Source organism: Macaca thibetana, chromosome 16 (genome assembly GCF_024542745.1).
Source record: "Macaca thibetana thibetana isolate TM-01 chromosome 16, ASM2454274v1, whole genome shotgun sequence".
In the NCBI taxonomy this organism is placed as follows: domain Eukaryota; kingdom Metazoa; phylum Chordata; class Mammalia; order Primates; family Cercopithecidae; genus Macaca; species Macaca thibetana.
The window spans coordinates 4,591,250-4,612,062 of record NC_065593.1 but is presented as its reverse complement, the minus strand read 5'-3'; the positions used below and the strand labels follow the sequence as shown (position 1 = coordinate 4,612,062).

Genomic DNA, 20,813 nt, shown 5'->3' with positions numbered 1-20,813 from the left:
AATTCCTACTGTTCCAATTTTTTGGAAGCCAAAGGTTTTCAGACATAAAAAAAAAATGTCAGACTACAAGTGCCTGTACTAGGCTCCTTCCACCAGAACTTCTCCAACAAAGAACTGTGTGGTGAAGCAGAGATGCCCATGATGAACACCACAGGCCCCTCCAGAATTTACAGAGAGGCTTGTGCTTCCCTCTACTGTCAAGGCCAAAAAACTTTTTTTCTTTCATAATTTCAACCTAAAAATCCTGAAGGCCTAAGAGAAGCTTATGTCCACACTGTTTAAATCTGTAAAGATGCAGGTTAGGGAACAGGGAAGCAGACGCAGCTATTTAGAATTATAGACTGTGTATCTATGTCATAAATGTAACCTATAAAAAAAAGTACTATGTGAGTCAACAGATAATGCTGACTACAGTAAGAGGATATGAGAGGACCAGGTTCTACATTAACGGCCAAATTAAATGCCAGAGGCCCCTATCCGTCATGGGTACTAAGATGAGGTCTGTTCAGAAACGGTTCAGGAATCCTCAGGGGAAGGGCTCCCTCTACCTGGGACAGGGGCTCGGTACCAGAGCATCTGCGGCAACAGAGCTGAAAAAGGGACCTTAGGGACCCAAGAATCTATACCTCCAACTTCCGCCCTTCCCCTCTGCGCGGCAGCTGGAGAACACGTGCTGAGCGGCTGTGACCCATTAGAGCCATCAGAGCAACACAGAAGGCAGCAGTGCAGGCACATGCAGTGACGCTCGGGCTGACACTCATGTGCGCACACGGAGTTAAGCCAATTCCAGCGGAGTCTGCACATGCTGCGCTGCCACACTGCTCACCTCCGAGAGGGGACAACCCAGGAACTGGTGGTGCAGGCAAAACACATTCGAATCACAGACATTCTATTTAGATACCAACAGCATTAATTAGGCACAGATGTTAAGTGTGTTTAATGGATCTCTTTTAAAGATGTTTTCCATGGATGCTTACTGGTATTATATAAGCACGGTAAGAACTAGGTAAGTCACCCTGAAATAACAGCATTTATGCTAAGGCTGGCACAGGAGTTTCTGACTCTCCCACCAGGGAAAGGTCAGTTGACCAACCACTCCAGAGAATAGCAGAGCTTAAACGACCTTGAAAACTACTCACTTTTCCCACCTCTTTTAACAGAGGCAGGAGACAGGGCTGGGAATGAGATATTGCTAGTTGGCTGCAAAAATGAGGCTGAGAATGAGATACCGCTAGTTGGCTGCAAAGATGAGGCTAGCACCTTCCTTCCCCACATACCTTAACATCCGTTATTCTAACTCTGAAATAAAAATATTTTTGAAAGTGTAACAGGGCTGAAGATCGTTGATGAGTTAGATAATATCCCACTGTAGAGTTACTGAGTTCCGGTAATAAATGCTGATTTGCATTCCTCTCTGTGCCCTTCATCTCATGCCTATCAGCCTGGCTGCAACCATCCCTGTGAGTGCCCATAGATGCAAACAGAGCTTAAGAACCAGGTAATCCCGTGTCAGGATCCAGGTGCTTTTTGGGTGTTCTTACCTTCTCGCAGTTGTACTTGAAGATCTCATCAGAGAATGTTCTGCAAGTTCTTTGGCTGTAGCTGAACCAAGAATGACTTTTGAGTTCTCATTAGATGACTGCCAAAGTCAAATTGAGTTTCAATCAAGAAGTCATTCAGCCAAGATGGAAACACTGGCTGGCTTCTGGAGCTTGGAGGGTGTGAGTTGGTTTTAATTCTTGCTCATGGGGTAGGTTCCAGAAGTGGGTGAGCCATGAGCTAGTAACTGCCCAATAGTCAACTCTTCAGAGGGGACATCTTGCCAGAGAAATGCAAAATCAGACAAGAAACCATCACTGGCACTTGTCTGACTTCCTGCCAAATGCAATGACAGGCAAAATCATTATGATGCCTGATTCAGTACTATGACATGTTCTCATTGGTGTCAGTTCTAAAATTTAGAAATACTTTATGGTAAGGGATTAAACTGCTATATTGAGAAAGTAATGTTGCAAATCACTGGAAAATCAAAAAAGAAAATTCTGTGTTTAAAAAAACAGTGATGCTAAGATTGAAGATGCAGGATGCAGCATAGGGAGTCCTAAACTGCCAGGATGCATGCGGAGATTTCCTAGAATATCAGGGTTCACGCTGCATGGTCTGGACTGTGTCTCACAATATACATAAGAAATGCCGCAGCTCACACAAGAACCTGGTTATTCGGGGCCACCATGGAAACTTAGGACTTGTCTTTTACCATTTATCATTAAAATAGCATCCATGTGAAGCAACACAAGTTCTGACTGGGATCTTCTTCCAATGACAGACAATAGGGAAGCAAGACAGAGGCAAACAAACAGCAGCAGACCAGAGGCCACCCAGAATGGCCTCACTGCTGTTTCAATAGGGAACACTGCAAAATCTAGTTTTCCTAAAATCCACATCCTTTGGTGGCCAGAAGGTAAAGGTCCAGCTATAAAGTAATGATCTTGTCTGGTGCAACTGTAGTCCTAGATACTCAGGAGACTGAGGCAGGAGGATCACTTGGGCTCAGTAGTTCGAGTCCAGCCTGGGCAACATAGCAAGACCACATCTCTAAAAACAAATAGCTAAATAAAATAATAATCTTAATTTTGATTTTTCAAGGTGAGTTGTCTGATCTTCATCTTTCTCCAAAGGCCATTTTATGTAAAAGTCATCAACAAAGAAATGAACTACTCAGAAGCAGAATTAACAGAAAAATCACAACAGAATTCTGAGAAATATCCTCTTTCCAATATCATGAAATTCATGAAAACAGAACATCAGACCCAAAGGCTCAGAAGGAAGTCACTGATCCTGGAATTGTGTAAAAATCAGGGCCAACTGATCAACATTCAGAGCCCAGTAAACTTGATCTAAAAAGACTGATATTTGAAAGATACTTAAAAATTCAAAATCATCTCCTAGTATCCAAGAATCTCAAAGGGCACTCATTCTTGATTGGGTGAATATAATATCGCATTAGTTAAAGCATAAAATACTGTTTATAATTTTGTCTATAAACCATTTGAATTTCAGATAATAATTAACATTGGGCTCACTTTGGGAATACCTTCCTCTTAAATGTTGCTATTAGCAGAGCTCTCTGGACTGACAGGCTGTGTGTTTCTCCCCCTCAAGAGCGGAGGGGATTGTCACACATCAGCCAAATGCATGTTTTCCACTCTTTTTTAAATAAAGTGGGTTACGTCAAGGCCTTTTGAAGTAGCCCATGGGTGTTCTCAATGAGTAGGCACATCCCTGGGCCAGGAGGAATGTGTTATTATTTGGTGGCCCCTCCCTTTGGGAGTGATTCCAGCTTCTCCCACTGCATGGGAGTGACCTGTGCAAGGTGGTGGGTTCATATTTATTAGTGTGCACTCCCTGCACTAATAAATACTAAGACTCAAGGAGCATCCTAGACAGGACTTCTATTCTTTAAGCCTAGCAGGATACTTGGCTAGAACTTGCCCTTCATGTATAAGTGAGAAGCTTAACACCCCTTATGCTGCTAAGCATGGCAGAACTGCACTGGATAGAATGTTCCTAGAGTTGTGATGGTGCTGGTAGTGCAGACTGATCCCAGAAAAGAAACAGCAGAGCCTTGCACAGAGAGGCATGAAGCATCTCATCCCCACCAGGGAGCCCCACGCATAGTGATTAAGTGAGAAGCAAGCATGGCCTGGGTGCCCACCAGATTCATGGAGGGGCAGCTGTGCTGGGAACCACCCTGCTGGGGCCCTGCACATTCCCCAGCTCCTTCTGCAGCCAGGCATCATCATCCTCCTCCCCCTCCCCCTCCCCCACCTCCTCCAGCAGTTTCCTCTTCACAGTGCCCAGCTCCTGGTGGGCTTCTCACTTGATATTGTTGGCCACTGCCACCGCAGTCTGCAGATCCGGTTGGAATCACCTCCATTCCTTGGCCTCCTTCTGAAAATGCCAGAGCCCACCCCTGTGTCAGATGCCTGCCAGGGCTGGTGCCTGGGTAGAGACCCCAGAGTCCCTGTGTCAGTCACCAAGAAAGAACAGCCAGCAGTGCTTAGTGAGGCCCTTCTTTCACCGCCTCTCACTGCTAGGAAAAGGCACTGGTGGGAATTACACCTTCAGGTTATAAGAGCTCTCCATCCTGACAACAAATGACTGCTTTGATTTTACTTCCTGCTGGCAAGAATTTAGTTTCAGGGCCCAGGTCATGAAAATGTTTCAAGAGAAAGCAGGATAGAGACAGTGATCCAGATCTCGGAGGGGGTAATTTATAGGAAGATTGTGGTGAAGGCTCCCACCACATCTCCTCTGTATCTGCTCAGTCAGAGTCTTTAGTTGCCTCCCCAAATCTGACTTCTGTTCCTCCAGCTTGATCACATTACCTAGAAATAGACAATTCAGATAGGCCTTGGAAGAGTTGTGAGACTCTTGAGAGAAGGTAAGTCAGGTAGCAAAGGGGCAGCTCCAGATGCCACAGCAGGTGTTCAAATCTATCCATTCTACTCTAAATGCAACTTTTAGCAATTTCAATTTACCCTGCAAAGAGGGGCTGGAAGAAGTAAGTTCCTCCAAGATAGGGAACAGGATGATCTGAAAAATACATGGTGCATATTGAGGTTACAGCCTCAGCAAACAGAATGCACAACCAAATAGCAGCACTATAGGAAGAGGCCTCAATGGCCATGCACACTTGCACACCGAGCCCAGCCTCCCTTGCACTCACACACAGTCGTCCTAAGCATCCTTTATCACTGTGAGATAGAAGCTTTCACATAACAGAGCACATGACTGCTTATTCCTCCTGTGGTTTGTAAAGCACTTTCCAGAGTCGTGGGTGTCAATCACAGTTAAGCCTCTGAATCACTGATGAAGCTTTCGAAAAGCACTTACGTTCTAGTCCCACACTCCAGGTACATGGAGGCAGAATCTCCAAGGGCAAACGGAACCCAGGGATGTGTGCATTTAACATCTTCCCAGGTGGCTGGCCCACCTCTCCCTACAGCCCCTCATTCTCCCTGCCTCCAATTCTCTCCATATGGCTATCAGTCATTCGAGTTTAAATGTGATGGTGTCAGTCACCAAGCTGAAATTTCTCAACAGGTCCTCATCCTCTAACCTAGAGCATTAGTTTTCTATGAAGCATGTGAATCAGAATCACCAGAGAAGGCTAAAAAGATGCCTGTTGGCAGGTCCTACCCCAGCAGTTCTAGTTCTAGTGGGCCTGTGAGTCTGCATCTGGGATCATTCTGCAGAGTAGAAAACACTCCCTAATTTCCTCTTATTTTTCAGTCCATTTCTCTCCCATCAGGATCTTATGGGAAGGAGTGATTGGTCTAGGGCCGGATTCGTGTGTCCCAGGGTCTCTGAGCAAAAAGATATCCGAATAATACTTCAAAATCCTTTTAAAAAGTTTAACAGCTTTTCAAAAGATGGCTTGGGTTACTGTCAGTCTTGGATATATGATGATATAACCACAGGGGTGGGCCTAAATTTTGCTGTGGACATTAATTACACACTGGTTTTCTTGGTGTGTCTGTGCTGACTTTTAAGGATTTAGAGACAATACAACCCCATTCTCAACAGCAAAATATCACAAAAACAAAAACAAACAGAACAGACCTTGTCTTCTTTGACTTTTCTTCTCAATCATGGTGCTGGGTTTGGAAGGATACACTGACGATGATGGCGTACAGGTTTTCAGTTGTATTCTGAGAACAGCCTGGATGGCACCAACGCTGAATGCTGAGGTCCCGCAGTTCTACTGCGTGTCATGTCCAAGGAGAAATGGGGCAGGCGCTGTCAACTCTCACTCATACCAACTCATCAATAACTGGAATACACAGGTTCATGCACAGAGTTGCCATGCACACCAAATCAGCGAACACTGAACTATCGTGAAAAATACAGGTTAATACAGGTTAGGTTCCCGAGATCCTCTGGTCACAACATTCTCATCAACTGAAATGCCATTTGTGTTATACAGGTTCATCTGCCAATCTCTCCATAAAACAAGTAAGTCTCATCAGCAGTGGAAATCCATTCTTCCCATTTCCTTCTTCCTGATACTGAGCAAGTATTTTTAAATTCTTCCTCAGCCTCCTGATCTGCAGAATCTGCCTTGCCTCCAAGGTTAACCTTTCTCACACTTTACAGCCTTTTGAAACCTGGGAGCCGACCAGCATTAGCCAAGAAGAATTTAATATTTTCCTGATTTTGGGCGATGTGCACGTAAATGTCTTTGGTTTTCAATCTCACAATAACGTCGCCCACTGCTTTTTAAAATTGGCTGTCTTCTCATGAATCCATGAATTTGGCCACTTTTCCATCTTTTCCACGGCTGCATCACACTCTACAGATGTCCCTTTAGCACGTCAGGGCAGCTTTACAAACGTATTGTCAAACACAAACATATTGTCAAACTTCCTCTCCCTTTCTCTCGTCGATTCAATAACTCACGTTTAACAGCTCAGGAGCTCATGCCTTCACGAAGCTTCCCTAACACACATGTTTTCTCTGCACGTCTCTCCCAGCCTCCCTGTGCTTAGGGACAGTGGACAGCACTGCGGCACTGCACTTGGGGCCATTTTAAACAGCGAAGTCACCAAAACCAAGCAAAAAAATGCTAAAAGTGCAGTACTAAATAGACCACAGAAAAGACACGTGTACAGTACGAGAAGGTAAAGTGTTCGCCTGACCTCATGGGGAGCATAAGCACCAGATGACTCAACTTTTTCACTTCTCTGTGCATGTCCAAAAATGACAAAAATGACTGTGAAAGTGCTCGGTGTGTTGATTTGGGGGTTAAAATACATTTTAGAAGCTGGGTGCCGTGGCCCATGCCTGTAATCTCAGCACTTTGGGAGGCTGAGGCGGGAGGATCACCTGAGGTTGGGAGTTCAAGACCAGCCTGACCAACATGGAGAAACCCCGTCTCTGCTAATTAAATTCAAAATTAGCCGGGCATGGTGGCGCAAGCCTGCAATCCCAGCTACTCGGGAGGCTGAGCAAAACTCCATCTGAAAAAAATAATAATAATTTTAGCAAGCAGGTGGATTTCAAAAATGTGAAATCTGTGAATAAGGAGGATCAACTGCATGGGGTGGGGAACTTCTCAGGCAACTGACCAAGCTATTCTTAGTAATGGCTGGTGTGACCTAAATGCTTTGTCCATTAAATCTTTTTTTTTTTTTTTTGAGGCAGAGTTTCACTTTGTTGTCCAGGTTGGAGGGCAATGGCGCGATCTCAGCTCACTGTAACCTCTGCCTCCTGGGTTCATGCGATTCTCCTCCCTCAGCCTCCTAAGTAGCTGGGATTACAGGCATCCGCCACCACACCTGGCTAATTTTTGTATTTTTAATAGAGACGAGGTTTTACCATGTTGGCCAAGTTGGTCTCAAACTCTTGACCTCAGGTGATCCACCCACCTCGGCCTCCCAAAGTGCTAGGATTACAGGCGTGAGCCACCACACACGGCCATGTCCACTAAGTCTTTTGTCACAAAAGCAAAGAACATTAGATATGACAATTTGATAAGGCTCATTTGGACAAAGCAGGCAATGTTTAATCCCTTTTAAAAATTTCTTTCCCAAGTCAAAGTAAACAATGAGCTCATAAGCCACATGCTGATGCCTCTTCAGCAACTAAGTGGCCGACATCTGTAAGTTACTTGATATCCTATCATCAATGGCACACATGCAGGAATTGTTTTCTTCCTTAGACGAAGAGCACACATTGTTCATCCACTGTGACACCTATCATCCATCTCTGTCAGATCTAAGAGACAACACAGAGTCAATACTTGGTGACTGGCAAGGTATTTCTTCTGAATAACCCATTCCTACCCCGCAGAATGTCCTTAGGAAGAGTCCCTGTGAACTCTCACACAGTCACAGCTGAAGTGTCCCAACTTGCAGCCTCCAAGCCGATCAGGCTGCATAGAGACAGTGGCAGCAGCATGGCTCACACACAGCACATCTAGCACACACAAGAAATATTTGTGGCCGGGTACAGTGATTCACATCTGTAATCCCAGTGCTTTGGGAGGCTGATTTGGGACGATCGCTTGAGCCCAGGAGTTTGAGGCTGTGGTGAGCTATGGTCGTACCACTGCACTCCAGCCTAGACAACACACTGAGACCCTCTCTCTAGAACAACAACAAAATGAACAACAAACAACAAAGCATTTGCTATTTTTCACAGTCACTTATGTTGCTTATTTTTTTCTTCTGTTATCCAGTTTTAAACTTAGTTTAAGAGATTAATGATTGTTTCTTAGGGGCTATTCTTCCCAGGAGACTATAGCACACTCAAATGAAAGACTCTTCATAAACCCCAGCCAACACACGGTCGAAAACCTTCCCACAGTCACCCACTGCTGCTGGGTTCTTTAGTGTCCTACTCACTCCCATTCCACATTTCACCTGGGCTTGACCCCACTTATTTTTTAGCTCACTGATAAGTTGATTACTATGTAACTTGACAGCCTGGTGCTGTTCCACCTCATCTTCCAATGCAAACATGGTTTCTTTCATGTCTTTGATCTCTGCATCACTCTCTGATGTTTCTTCTTGTAGCTTTAGGCTGGTTCTGTTTAGCTGTTCTGCTTGGTGATTACATATCTCCTTCAGGTATGAATAATCTTTTTCCACTTAAAATAAAAGGAAAGTTCCCTGGTTGGCTTAACAACAACAAAGTTCACATGGTGATCAGTCCACTACAAGCCAAAGCCCCATCATGGACACAATATACCCATGTAACAAACCTGTGCATTAACCCCCTCAATCTAAAATAATACATTACAAAAAGCCCCTGGCAAGTCAGCAGCAGGCTCATGGACACAGTGGCAAAGACGCCCTTGGCATGTGCTGTTTCTTGCATTATTGGCCTCAGAAACAGCTGAGGCTACAAATAGTCAGAGAAAGATGATGTATGCTTCCAAACGGCTGGATTTTGTGCCCCTTCCTACAAGTCAAAGGGAATCTGCACGCACTTAAATATTCCTCTTTCCTGCAGCTGGGGGAGCGGTGCTTTCCTGGGAGGCACTGGCCCTGCACCAAGAGGGCTCCTTGGTGTGGCCGCCCCACCGCACATCAGCTGTGGAGCGGCGCCCTCTGCTGCTGAGCTGTGAACAACACCCCTGAAGCCAGGCTGATCTGCAATCTCCTTAGCCCTAAGATACTTCGCCATTAAGTTACAACGTTTCTTTAGAGAAATACATTATGAACCTGATAGAGAAACACAGTGGAAGGCACAGAGCACTGAAACATACACACACCAGAAGCAGAAAAGTGGCAGAGTACAGTCGTTCCACTTGTTCAATTTTTGATTGTTAAATATTTTAAATATACAGGAAACTACCAAAAATAATGATAAACAGGTATCCAGACTTAACAATAGTTAAATTTTGCCACACTTGCAAAATCTTTTTATTCTAGGAAGAATTTTTTAAGCTTCAATGTTCCCTCCCACCTCCAAGAGTAATAAACATTATCCTAAAATTGGTATGTGGTCATCCCTTGAATGGTTTTTCACTTTCACTATGTATGTATGTATCCATGATAATGCGTAGTATAGTTCTGGGTGTTCTGAATGTTTTACACAATGATGTTATACTATATTGTGCTTTTAGAGTATACTATATTATGTTGGGTTTGTAACATGGTAACATGCTCTATCCCTCACCAACCTATGCTTATTATGTCCTTGCAGCTTGTTTTTAGCTGTGTTTTCAAAATGTATCCATACTGATACACATCCTGCTAGGTGGCTACTTTAGTTGCTGCATAGTATTCCACTGTCTACAGAAGAAACTATAAACAGAGTAAACAGACAACTTATAGAATGGGAGAAAATATACAGTTAAGGTATATATTAACAAAGGGAAGCCAGGCAGGTGGCTCTGGACTGTAATCGCAGCACTTTGGGGGGCCGAGGTGAGTGGATCACCTGAGGTCAGGAGTTCAAGACCAGCCTGGCCAACATGGTGAAACCCCGTCTCTACTAAAAAATACAAAAAATTGGCCAGGCGCAGTGGCTCACGCCTGTAATTCCAGCACTTTAGGAGACCGAGGCGGGCAGATCACTTGGTCAGGAGATCGAGACCATCCTGGCCAAGATGGTGAAACCCTGTCTCTATCAAAAATACAAAAATTAGGTGGGCGTGGTGGCGTGTGCCTACAATCCCAGCTACTTGGGAGGCTGAGACAGGAGAATCTTTTGAATCAGTGAGTCAGAAGTTGTAGTGAGCCGAGATTGCGCCACTGCACTCCAGCCTGGTGAAAAACTGAGACTCTGTCTTAAAAAACAAAAAACAAAAAATTAGCTAGGTGTGGTGCTGGGCGCCTGTAATCTCAGCTATTTGGGAGGCTGAGGCAGGAGTATTGCTTGAACCCTGGAGGTGAAGGTTGCAATGAGCTGAGAGCACACCATTGCACTTCAGCCTGGGCAACAACAGTGAAACTCCGTCTGAAAAAAATAAATAAAAATAAAAAGGAACATGGCGAGAAGATATAACAATTATAAATTTATATAAACCTAATGACAGGATCCCAAAACATATTTTTGTTTTGTTTTGTTTTGTTTTGTTTTTTGAGACGGAGTCTCGCTCTGTCGCCCAGGCTGGAGTGCAGTGGCGCGATCTTGGCTCACTGCAAGCTCCGCCTCCTGGGTTTACGCCATTCTCCTGCCTCAGCCTCCTGAGTAGCTGGGACTACAGGCGCCCGCCACCGCGCCCGGCTAATTTTTTGTATTTTTAGTAGAGACGGGGTTTCACCGTGGTCTCGATCTCCTGACCTTGTGATCCGCCCGCCTCGGCCTCCCAAAGTGCTGGGATTACAGGCGTGAGCCACCGCGCCCGGCCCCAAAACATATTTTTAAAAATTGACAGAGCAAAAGGGAGAAACAAATACTCTTACACTAGTATTAGGATATTTCAATACTCCACTTTCAATAATAGAACAACCAGACAGATCAGTAAGAAAATACAGGACCTGAACAACACTACAAACCAATTGGACACAACAGCCATATAAAGAACACTCCACTCAACAACAGGAGAATACATTCCTCTCAAGTGCACATGGTACGTTCTCCAGAATAGACCACGTTAGGCCACAAAACAAACCTTAATACATTTTTAAAAATTAAAATAATTCAAAGTATCTTTTCTGATCACAATGTTATAAAACTACAAATCAGTAACAGAAGGAGAACTGGAAAATTCACACGTGGAAATTAAACACACTCTTCTTCAATTGGTCAAAGAAGAAGTGACAAGGGAAATTTGAAAATATCTCGAGACAAAGGAAAATGAAAAGGCAATATGCCAAAAGTTATGAGATACAACAAAACAATGTGAAGAGGGAAGTTTATGTAAATACATACACTGAAAAAGAAGAAACATAACCCGATCATAACCTAATTATACACCTTGAGGAAATAGAAAACGAAGAGCAAACCAAACCCAAAGCTAGCAAATGGAAATAATGATTACAGCAGAGATAAATAACATACAGAATGGAAAAACAATAGAGAAAACCAACAAAACCAAAAGCTGGCTCTTTAAAAGATAAACAAAATTGGCAACACATTAGCTAGACTAATAAAAAGAGAGACTCAAATTAACAAAATCAGAAATGAAATTCATTAAGAAAAAGAAAACTCAAATTATCAAAATTAGAAATGAAATATACTAAGAAAAAGAGAGAGGACTCAAATTACTAAAATCAGAGGTGAAATTGGAAACAGTATTACTTATTTTATGGAAACAAAAAAGATTGTAAGAGAATACTATGAACAGCAGTATACCAATAAATTTTATAACCTGGATAAAATGGACATATTCCTAGAAACACACAATTTACCAAAACTGACACATTAAGAAACAGAAAATTTGGTGGCTGGGTGCGGTGGCTCAAGCCTGTAATCCCAGCACTTTGGGAGGCCAAGACGGGCAGATCACGAGGTCAGGAGATAGAGACCATCCTGGCTAACACGGTGAAACCCCGCCTCTACTAAAAAAAAAAATACAAAAAACTAGCCGGGCGTGGTGGCGGGCGCCTGTATTCCCAGCTACTCGGGAGGCTGAGGCAGGAGAATGGCGTAAACCCAGGAGCGGGAGCTTGCAGTGAGCTGAGATCCGGCCACTGCACTCCAGCCTGGGCGACAGAGCGAGACTCCGTCTCAAAAAAAAAAAAAAAAAAAAAAAAAAAATGATTTCAAGAGACATTTTACCAAAAAAAGACCTATGACTGGACAACAAGCACACGGAAAGATGCTCAACATCACTTGTCACTAGGGAACTGCAAATCCAAACCACAGTGGGATACTACCTCACACCCCCTGGGATGGCTAGAATGAGAAAGATGGTCAATGACAAGTGTCAGTGAAGATGTGGAGAAATCGGAACCCTCATGAATCAAGTGAATTATAAAATAGTGCAGCTGCTTTGGAAAGCAGTTAGGCAGAGCCTTAAAATGCTAAATGTAGAATTGTATGACCCAGTAATTCCACTTCCAGGTATCCATCTACTCGAAAGAAATGACACATGTCCACCCAAAATTTGAACCCAAGTGTTCACGGAGACATTATTAATAATCATAGTGACTAAAAAGTAGAAACAAGTCAAATGTCCATCCACCGATGACTGGATAAGCCACATGATATATCTATAAAATGGAATGTTATTTAGCCACAAAACTGAAGCAAGTACTGATACCTGATACAACATGGACGGCCTTTGAAAACATGCCAAGTGAAGCAGCTAGTCACAATACACCACATATGATTCCATTTATGGAAAATGTCCAAAATAGGCAAATCTGTAGAGACAGATAATAGATTAGTGGTAGCCTGGGGCTGGGGAGGAATGAAGATTGACAAGGTTTCTTTGTGGGGTCATCAAAATGTTCAAAAATTAGGGTTAAATTAAAATGAATTAGGTTGCCTAACTCTGTAAATACACTAAAAAACAGACTTGCATACTTTACACAAGTGAACTTTATGGCATGGAAATTACATCTCAATAAAACTGCTTATTCGAGGGGAAGCAAGAAGGGAGAAGTTGGTGGGAAAAAAGACTTTGTTATATCTTTCAACACGTTGTGAGTTTCAAACCATCTGACTATACTATCTATTCAAAAGGAAATCTAAAATCAAAGGATCAAACAAAATTAAAGACAGACTCCTGATACTCCCCCAATTTGGGCTGGGGAGTGAAGAAGGGAGCTACCACCCACCCTGCCATAGTGTGAAGCAGTGGCTGAGTAAAGTCCGGTGGTGGGTTCTATGTGACAAGGGCAGCCTTGGGGAGGTTCCAGGGCCCATTCATGGCCTAGAAGCCACCAAAGCCACTGGACCTGAGGGGGAGATAATGTCCGACTAATCAGATGGCAGATGGCCCCAAGTGACTGGAGGAGCTGTCCATGCCCTTCCTCCTCTACCACTATCTCGACCTACATAAAATCTCAGAACCACCATCAAGCCCAAAGAGGAGCACGAAAACCCCGACTGACACCAGTCAGGCAGAATAGAAGCTTGAGAGAGAAGCTCCATTAACGGAAAGGGAAGAAAGGGAATTCCTCTCTGACACTAACTCTGTGGGCTGGGCTTACACCCTGGACTACCGCAGACTGGGATCAGCATGGAGACTCTCCCCTGCACCCCGGGACCAGAGAGCAGCCAAGGAGGGTGATTCTCAGAGCCCTCTGCTGTGCCTCCTCACGTGCTTGGCTGGTTAACAGGTGTTGTACCAAGAAAGATCTCTGTGGTCAAATTAGCTTGAAAAATGGTAGGTTAAAGAAACTCAAAACATATTTTTTTTAACTGCAGGCCTTCTCAGAGCCTTTTCTTGTGACTCTTCAAGAGGGAGTCTGGCAGGTTCAAAGCACTTTTGTGTTTTTTGAGGGATATCTAATAGGAAAGACAGTCTTCTTCATTTTACAGCCGAGAAGAAGCGGCTCAGCCAAGCTCCCAGAGTGGGTCAGTGAACAACCGGCCAGGGCTGACTCGGCAGCACCAGACAGCCTCTGCCACTGCCAGGTCACAGTTCTGGCTGGGTTCCGAATCATGGTGCCAGAGCTCTGGGGAATTTCATCCTGTGTCGAGGCAGCCTCTGGTCACTGCCTTATCCAGCTCTCTCAGAAACTACGTATCTGAGCCCCTGGTCAGGTACATGTCTGGGACATGGTCGGTGAGCACAAAAGATGATCAGAGAACAGATCTGCTCCCCGCCTGGGGTGTGGGGACAGAGCAGCAGGGAAAGGCTGTGAATCTAGGCTGTGTCCGGGATCCATCTGGCAGTGGGGTCCATCTGCACAGCGAGGGACCTGCAGTTTTCCCCTCAATCTGTTGTATATAAATCAGCCACAACCCCTCCCAGCCTCGTGCCCGCACCTTGGGTCTCTGAAGCCCAGGTGGATGGCTGGGGTCCAGGCTCCTAGCATCCCATGAGGCACTGCCCACCAGTGCGCACAGAGCAGTGGAAGGCCTGCCTGGCCTTGGGATGAGGTATCAACTATGGGATGGCCCGAGTCTTCTAGATCTGGTCCTGGCCAAACCCTTGGTCCTCATCTTCTGCCCCACTCTGCCACACACCCAAGGCCAGCTCTCCAGCCTCCCAGTATCACTCAGGCCCCTCCTTTTTCCTGGACATACTTATTCATGCCTGGTCAGCTCCTCCTGCTCCCCCTTCAAGGCTCCACTGAGGTGTCACCTCCTCCAGGAAGACATCCCTGACTTCCCCAGCCCAAGTCAGGTGGTGTTCATTCTCTGTGTCTCGTTGGCCCTGTCCAACATCCAGCAGAGCACTTGAGAGGCTGAACCCCTGGGCTGGACAGCCTGGGTTTGAATCTTGATCCTGCTGCACACCAGCAGAAGGCCTCGGTAGCAATTTATGGAACTCCTCTGTGCCTGCATGTTCTCTGAGCAAGAGGGGATGAGAACATTGCCCATCTCACAGGTGGTTATGAGCATGAAGTGAAGGAGCACAGTTACGTTCTTAGAGCAGGTTCTTGGCAAACAGTAAGTCCTCGACAAAGGCCGTGGAGGATGAACACTGGCCCCTATTGCACTGCATGGCGACTGTACTCCTGTGTCTTCACCATCCTCTGAAACCTCCCAGGGGATGGGAAGCCCAGCAAGTCAACAGTGGAGTGAGAGGAACGTAAAAGTCAAAGAAAGCCCATGGGCCCTTGGGAAGAAACTGAAGGACGAGGAGGATGCGGGCAGGTGGAGACGAAGGAGGGAGGCTCCAGGAAGCAGCTGGAGCAGGGTGATGGTGCACAGAGCAGGAGAGGAGATGCAAACAGTCAGCAAACACGGAAAATGTCCAGTCTCCCAAAAATCAGAAAAACACAACTGAACAATGAAAAACTAACTTTCACCCATCAGGTTGCAAAGCTTTAAAGTTGGTAACATCAAGGGCAGAGGGGTGATCTACAGAAACATGAACTCAGGGCCCACTGGAGGGAGGGAGTTGGCAGCAGCATTCTGGAAAGTAACCAGACATAGTCAGTTAAATGCAGAACACAGACCTAACCCACTCCTCAGAAATTCTCCTCCTCGGTGAGCCTCCTAACGACAGTGAGAAACGGGAAACCATGTAAATGTCCACGCAGCAGAGGATGCCTGAATAAGTAGGGTGCACAGGGCAGAGCCAGGAGTCTATGCCACAGGTAAAAGCGTGAGACAGATGTAGAAGCTCTCAGGACAGATACTGAGTGAATAAAAGTAGTTTATAGCATAAGCCTTACAGTATTGTTACTGGAAGGATGTGAGTGTGAGTTGTCCAGGTCCTTAGTGTTTTGAACAAATAATTGAACAAAACACACAAAGTAGCAAAGAAATTAAACACAGGAAAGAAGCAGGAAGGCAGGGATTTATTAAAGTGAGAAAGCACTCCACAGGGTGAGAGTGGACCCGAGCAATGGGCTCAAGGGCCTGGTTACAAAGTTTTCTGGGTTTTAAGTACTCCTTTTGAGATCCCTATAGGCTACCCCTTACCTGGATGAAGGATTGGTGGTGGCTAACTAAAGGCTGGGGCAAACTGGTGCCCTACGCAGAGGAAGGGATGGCTCATGCTTGGCCCTGGCCAATATTATATGAATGAAGCCACCCATGAAAACACAGTAGATCAATACTAAGTGGAATATACACCAAAATGCAAGGGTCCTTAACATTCAAAATAAATCATGTAAGTCATCCCATTAGCAGAAAAATACAGGAGAAAATAGTAAGATCATTTAGACGAAAAGTTTTTTAAAGCATTTAATAAAATTTAAAATTGAACCCCACACACACACACACACAAAAACTTGAGTAAAATATCAAAGAGGACGGGCCAGGCATGGTGACTCACACCTGTAATCCCAGCACTTTGGGAAGCCAAGGTGGGCGGATCACCTGAGGTCAGGAGTTCGAGACTAGTCTGACCAACACGGAGAAACCCCATCTCTACTAAAAATACAAAATTAGCCAGGCGTGGTGGCACATACCTGTAATCCCAGCTACTCAGGAGGCTGAGGCAGGAGAATCGCTTGAACCCGGGAGGCAGAGGTTGCAGTGAGCCAAGGTCACGCCATTGCACTCCAGCCTGGGTAACAAGAGTGAAACTCCGTCTCAAAAAAATAAAAAATAACAAAAAAAAGAAGGCAACTTCTGGCCAGGCATGATGGCTCATGCCTGTAATCCCAGCACTTTGGGAGGCCGAGGCAGGGGTATCACCTGAGGTCAGGAATTCAAGACCAGCCTGGCCAACACGGTGAAACCCCGTCTCTACTAAAAATAGAAAAATTAGCCAGGCATGGTGGTGGGTGCCTGTAATCCCAGCTATTCGGGAGGCTGAGGCAGGAGAATCACTTGAACCTGGGAGGTGGAGGCTGCAGTGAGCTCAGATCGAGCCATTGCATTGCAGCTTGGGCGATAAGAGCGAGACTCTGTCTTGAACAAAAAAAAAAAGCAACTTCCTTAATTTGATGAAGTCTGATGAAGTCTAATATGAGCCAATAACAAACAACATAATTAATAGAGAATTATAAGAAGCTTTTTGCCCCAGTGCAGGACCAGACGAGGATGCCTGCTGTCACTCTCTGATCAGGATTGTAGTGGAGAAACAATACAGTAAGAAAAAAAAAGGCATTAGGATTAATTTTTAAACCAAAAAAATTGTCATTATGACACTATTACATGCCTAAATAATCCCTGAAAACCCCAAAACCAATACCATTAATAACTTACTGGATACATTATTGTTATCAACCAGATTACTTTAAACTAGTATGAAACCAACAGAAAATAATGATCAAACTAGAGAACAAGTATGAGTACAAAATGAGCAAAGCATATGAAGAAAAGTAAGGCACAGAAGCCAATAAACATTTGCTAAACTCTACCTCACATGAAACCTGCCACTGCAAGTTCCAGGTGAGAGGATCCCTGCAGAAACACTGCAGGGCAGGAGGATCCCCGGAGGCAGGACCACTGGGGAAGTGATGGAGCCCCTGCAGTGGGGAGGGTCTCAGGCCCAAGAGGGCCAGGTGGCTCCAGACCTCCTGCTCCAGCTTCCCCTTACTCCCCACACTAGGCACAGCCCCACGTGACTGGCCATGTCTTCTCTGCCACTGTGCAGCCTGCCAAATGGCAGCCTCCTTGCCCATTACATCATTCTAGGCTTCCCTTTCATGGGTCACCTTCTCCCTCCCAACACATTGCCAGAATCCACCCCAGGAGGATAGGGATCGGGAACCAAACTGTGGCACAATGAGTGGAGACCCTGGAGGCAGACATGGGTGCAGGCACCAAGAGTAGAAACACACTAGGCCTGGCCGAAGAGTTACAAGCACAGAAGATGGGGACATTCAAGGGCAGACACGGGCTGTAGGCACAGGAGAGAAGACCTGGGCTACAGTTACAGGGGATCCATACAAAAAGGGAGCTCACTGGCTACAGATGCATGGCACAGAGGCACACCAGGGACAGACATGGGTACAGGTGCAGGACAGAGGAGTAGGTGAAGGTTGGTGTGGGCAGGGAGCACAGAGATAGAGACACCCAAAGGTAGATGTAGCTGTAGGCTGAAGGGTGGAGTCACAAGAGTCCTAATGTGGGCTGCATGGACAAGGGCTGGAGACACAGAAAGACGGGCATGGGAAATAGGCACACTCAATGACAGGCCCCTACTGCAGTAACAACAGATGGAGACACCCAACGAAACAGACTGGCTGCAGGTACAAACACTAGGGATAGGCGTTTTGGGCACAGTCTCCTGGGAGAAATGATCCAGAAAAAGGACAGAAACAGGCTGAAGGCACAGGGGAAGGAGACACGACTGCAGACATGGCCCAAAAAGCATGGATGAAAACACTGACTGTGGACATGGATTAGGGGGACAGAGAATGTAGCAAACACAGGCTGGCATGGGCAGAAGCTCAGGGGACAGACAGACAAAACCATCGGAATGGGCTGCAATGGATTGAGGCACTGGAAGACTGCTACTGCCTGAAGGCTAAGGAGATGGCAACACTCAAGGCAAGCAATGTGCTGCAAGCACACAGGATAGAGACTCACATGGCTGGCAAGGGCTGCAGGAGCAAGAAATAGAGACTTCTGACTGGAGGCTTAAAGTGCAGGCAGAGGACAGACCAGGTGACAATACACAAGGGCAGACGTGGGCTTCAGTCATTATGGAATGGTGATACTGGTGAGAAGATACAGGCTTCAGGCACAAGGATGGAGACACACAAGGCCTTGCATGGCTACAGGCATACAGGGTGGAGACACTGGGAGGTCAATGCGGCTGCAGACACAGGGTTTGGAAACAGCTGGTGGAAAATGTGTGCTGTCAGATAAATCCCTGCTTAGAGAGAAATTTACAGCCTTAAGGGAATGTGTTACAATAGAAAAGAAGATTGACAATCACTCACATAAACTTCCTTCTCAAGAATTAAAAACGATCAAAATGAAAGAAAGCAGAATTAAAGTAATAAAGAGCAGACATCAATGAAATACGAAAAAAATGCAACAGAAACAAATCAAGGATAAAAGTTGGTTTATAGGGTCAGGCGCGGTGGCTCACGCCTGTAATCCCAGCACTTTCAGAGGCTGAGGCGAGCAGATCATGAGGTCAGGAGATCAAGATCATCCTGGCTAACATGGTGAAACCTTGTCTCCACTAAAAAATACAAAAAATTAGCCAGGCGGGGTGGCGGGTGCCTATAGGCCCAGCTACTCGTGAGACTGAGGCAGGAGAATGGTGAGAACCTGGGAGGTGGAGCTTGCAGTGAGCCGAGATCGCGGTATTTTTTAGTAGAGATAGGGTTTTGGCATGTTGGCCAGGCTGGTCTCGAACTCCTGACCTCAGGTGACCCACCTGCCTCAACTTCCCAAAGTGCTGGGATTACAGGCATGAGCCACCATGTCTGGCCTAGTAAGTTTGTTTTTCATTGTGGTATTATTTGAATCTCTGTTGTCAAACTCGTAGTCCTAAGTATTTCACCGAACCCTCCTCGTGTCTTAATACACTGCTCTGTAGAGCAGGCTTCTGTTTTGATTCCTGATATTGGTCTTTTGTGTGTTTTCTCTTTACCTTAATTAGTTTCACTAGTGGTTTATTAAGTATATTAATATTTATAAACCTTTTTTTTTTTTTTTTTTTGGAGACAAGAGTCTCGCTGTGTCGCCCAGGCTGGAGTGCAGTGGCCGGATCTCAGCTCACTGCAAGCTCCGCCTCCCGGGTTCACGCCATTCTCTGGCCTCAGCCTCCCGAGTAGCTGGGACTACAGGCGCTGCCACCTCGCCTGGCTATTTTTTGTATTTCTTAGTAGAGACGGGGTTTCACCGTGTTAGCCAGGATGGTCTCGATCTCCTGACCTCGTGATCCGCCCATCTCGGCCTCCCAAAGTGCTGGGATTACAGGCTTGAGCCACCGCGCCCGGCCACAAATATTCTTTAAAAAATCACATCATATGAATTAAACCACATATGAAAATGTAACACATGGATACCAAGTGGGATATACTAAAAAATGCAGGATTGGTTAACACCCAAAAATAGTTCATGTAAAATATCCTATTTTGAGAAAAACAGGAGAAAAATGTATGATTATTTACAGCATATGTAAAAAAAGCATTTATTCAAATTTAACAATTAGTCATAAATAAGTCTTAGCATATGTAAAAGAAGGCAGCTTCCTTAATCTGATAAAGTTTGTCTAAAATGAAATTATAACAAACTATATAATTAATACAGGACCTCTGAAATCTTTTCCCTGGAATCACAACCAGACACACCGTGTTCAGGAGGTGTGATCGGGACAATAAAAGAAAATAAAGAAAAATAAAGGTGTAAGAACCAACATTTAAGCAATATAGCTGTTATTACATGTGGCTGACAGTAAGTACATAAGTACCTAAGTACATAACTACATGTACATAAGTACATGAAAAATCCACCACAATCCAAAAATGACAGCTATGAATATGTGAATTAAGCCAGGTAACAGGATACAAAATCAATATATAAAATCAATTAGATTCTTATTTACCAGCAAGAAAGATATGCGAAATAAAATTAAGGTACAATGACCAGACTAAGAAACAACTATCTGCACTAGAAATGACCCTAGAAAAGATGAATTTATAGAATATCTTTTTAAATTCTTCAAATCAAGGTAAGAACACAAACGACCCAACAGAAAAGCCAGCATTGAAAATGAAGAAAAAGATGCAAAGGCCAATAAATATTGACAAACCTTCGCTTCACTAACATTTCCAGATCCAGATGACAGGAGGCCCGCAGGGACCCAGAAGGCAGGA

General features: G+C 45.0%; 1 protein-coding gene across 1 annotated transcript in view; it reads right to left on the bottom strand.

The window, feature by feature from the left end:
* Window positions 1-20,813, bottom strand: part of PIGL (phosphatidylinositol glycan anchor biosynthesis class L) — a 679,575-nt gene that overhangs the window by 518,338 nt on the left and 140,424 nt on the right. The gene's annotated exons all lie outside the window — the stretch shown is intronic.